Raw genomic sequence first — 3,130 nt, forward strand, 5'->3', positions numbered from 1 at the left:
GAATAACACATGCCAACCAATGGCCTATCACACCAAATAAGCTCCAGTAACCAAAAACTCGCGGAGTGACGACTTAAAGTAAGGTGGTGGCAGAAACATCACAAATTCACTGGCAATCTCCGAGCACGGTTGACGAACCTGATAAACAACTGAGCAATCAAACAAACTGTGACATCCTCCATCTATTAAACATCTGGCTGAAACTCTGCTAGCTAGAGAACGGATAACGATGAGTAAACTCATCGTCATAAAAAGACAATTGGGTTAGGAGTTACCGAACAGAAAGGTGCTAGTTACTCTTATTTTTAAAATTCCCCCAATTCCCAAATTGTTTTTCAAAATCGTCCAAAACCGATTAAAATCGCGTCCCACAAATCGCCATCCCGGGTCGGAGCCGGGACGGAACCCGCTCTGATACCAAATTGTAATACCCCGATTTTCCAAAATAATATAATAAATAATAATCTTCAAAAATCTCAATTTATTACTCATCATAAATCCAATAAATAACCATAAATCCAATAATAGCATAAATAAAATAAATCCCGGAAAACATCGATCAAAGCATAAAACCGAAGTCTGAAAATAAGAAATAAAACTCCCAAAGCACCAATCCAAAAGCAATCACTCCTACTGATCAGCCTCACCTGAAAGGGGAAAGAAAGGAGGAATGAGCAACAGGGGAGTCACTCAGTGAGGCATGGGATACTAATCCGCAAACCACTGACTTGAGTACATAGAACTCCCGCTATGGAAGTCTAGCTCTAACATGAACACACACGATGCCTAAAGCATCACACAAACACAAACAATGCGATGATAGCACACAGCTAATCCATACACCCCGCATTTCCTCATAAGGATATAATACATACTCTGCGTCGCTAGTACAGTATGTTTCTGCACCCCCGCACACCATAATCTGCGTAGATATGCAAACGTCTCTGCACCCCGCCCACACACAAATCTGCGTCGCTAGCTCAGACGTCTCTGGGCCCCCGCACACCATATCTGCGTCGCTAGCTCAGGCATCCCCGAACCCCCGCACACCACATCTGGTCGATAGCTCAGACATCTCTGAACCCGCACAACACATAGTCCCTACTATATAACTATGTACATACATATATATATCTCAACATTTATCATCAATCATCCAAACAATAGTTGAATCCTCTAGACCCCTAATTCCGGTTTACAAAGAATAAACTATCTATCAATCACGACTCAAACAGACTCAATTCATGTTTCGAAATCTAAACTACGATAGAAGAATTCTATACTGGTACGGAGTTTACGGGATAGATCCTCACCTTTGCCACGAGTTCTGAAGATAACCTGAAAAAACACATAATGAACCTTGACGACTCTGAAACAGCAACTCTGGAACTCTCTGAAAATAAATGGATATGATAAATCTGGCATGACTGAACCCTAGAGAAAACAGATGGATATCTCAAGAACTGACCGTTAACTTTTCAATCCGTCCGGTCATAGTGTAGTCCTATATGTCCTCTGTCCATAGACACCGAGTTCACTCCGATCGGACACCATTTGATTAACCAAATTAGCTTCACCTCCAGGCTGGTCGCAAACGAAGACTGCAGTAATACTTCTCACGAAAACAAACACAACTTTCAGAAAATAACTCGAAATGACAATCCGCTTCTTGGAGACGATAGATAAAAGAGTGAACTACTTACTGACAAATTTCCAGATTGAAAGCTTTCATTTAGGTCGGTCGTTTGGCCTTTACGCTGAGACTGGTCGGAACTGTATCTGCATCACTAAAGCTTCAGCTTATCCTTGGCCAAGAAGCAACATCGATAGCTTTCCAACCGTGCCTTGGTTTTACGATCGGGGAGATGATATGGAAAGCTGACAACGAGATCTTTCTGATGATATCTCGCTCGTTTGCTGGTTCCTTCTAGATCAACGGGAAAACACCGATGAAGTTGACTATCGGCGGATCCGATCTACAACGAGTAGCCCCAAAGAAATGTCCATAACTATTAGATGAAAAATCCAAATGATTATCCGCTTTCTGATAAACATAGATCTATGAGTGTAGAACATAACCTCAAAATTTGGCTTCGAAATACTTAGTTTTGATCGATCGTTCTTCAGTTCTCCATAAACGTGTCTGATGAGCTTTAATCTCTCTTCTCAAATGGTGTGATGGCTCCTCTTTCATGGTGGCTGGAGATGGAGAAGAAGATGGCTTAGAGAAGGTTGAATCTCCACTGACGGCACATAGCTTTAGGTTTTTAGGAGACTTATAATTAGCAATTTAATATATAAGCAATTGGTTTATTGTCTTGGTCCAAATTTTAAATCAAACCGAATACCAATTTCGGTTTAAAGATTTCGGGTCGTTACAATAAGCTTCCTGACCTAGATGGTGTGTGTGCTCTAATTCAAAGAGAACAAACATCACATACTCTCTTTACAAGGGAAAGGAAACCAACTCTCAAGGATATGCACAACAAGAATGGAAGGATGGTGTTGCTAGCAGGACACAAGAAGACCAAGAAAAGACATGTCAGGAAGAGAAACCAACCAAGTTTGTTTACTCTTAAGTCTGGTGGTATTAAATTCAAGGAGGATAACTCTCCAAGTCCTGAAGTGGCACTTGAAGGTGCATCAATGTACTCAGCACTTGTCAGTGATTCCAATGGAGAAGAAACTTGGAACAAGACAGTGATCAATGATGGTCCTATCAGAATGAGTGATATTGAGCCTCTGATCAAAGCAGCCAAGGCAATCATCTCCGCAAAGCAGTCTGGTACACAATCCCTTGTCTATAAGCCAATCATAATAGATTCAGGAGCTAGTCATCATATGATTACCGATAGGAATTTTATAAGTGATATTAGGCCTGCCTTAGGGAATGTAACAATAGCAAATGAAGATAAGGTGCAGATAGAAGGAATAGGGAACCTCAAACTTTTTGATAGGGAATCTACTGCTTTCTATATGCCTAACTTTGCTTCTAACCTTCTCTCTGTGAAAAAGGCCACGGTTGACCTGAACTGTCAGGTTGTTTTTAGGCCTAATGAAGTTGAGTTTCAGGATCTTAAGACAGGAAAGGTGATTGGGGAAGGAAACAGCCAGGGTGATCTATACCATC

The 3,130-nt window shown here is 41.2% G+C and overlaps 1 long non-coding RNA gene across 2 annotated transcripts; it reads right to left on the reverse strand.

Moving 5' to 3' along the window:
• Positions 1-1,174: 1,174 nt before the first annotated feature.
• LOC130503335 (uncharacterized) lies at positions 1,175-2,303 on the reverse strand. 2 transcript variants are annotated; one of them, XR_008940743.1, is made up of 4 exons: positions 2,080-2,303; positions 1,704-1,976; positions 1,469-1,612; positions 1,175-1,393 (listed from the first exon to the last, which is right to left on the reverse strand). It is a non-coding gene; the product is annotated as an uncharacterized LOC130503335 (long non-coding RNA). The 2 variants fall into 2 exon arrangements; XR_008940742.1 differs by having other exon boundaries at positions 1,704-2,300.
• Positions 2,304-3,130: the final 827 nt, after the last annotated feature.

The sequence above is a fragment of the Raphanus sativus genome, unplaced genomic scaffold (assembly GCF_000801105.2).
Source record: "Raphanus sativus cultivar WK10039 unplaced genomic scaffold, ASM80110v3 Scaffold0929, whole genome shotgun sequence".
Classification (NCBI taxonomy): Eukaryota; Viridiplantae; Streptophyta; class Magnoliopsida; order Brassicales; family Brassicaceae; genus Raphanus; species Raphanus sativus.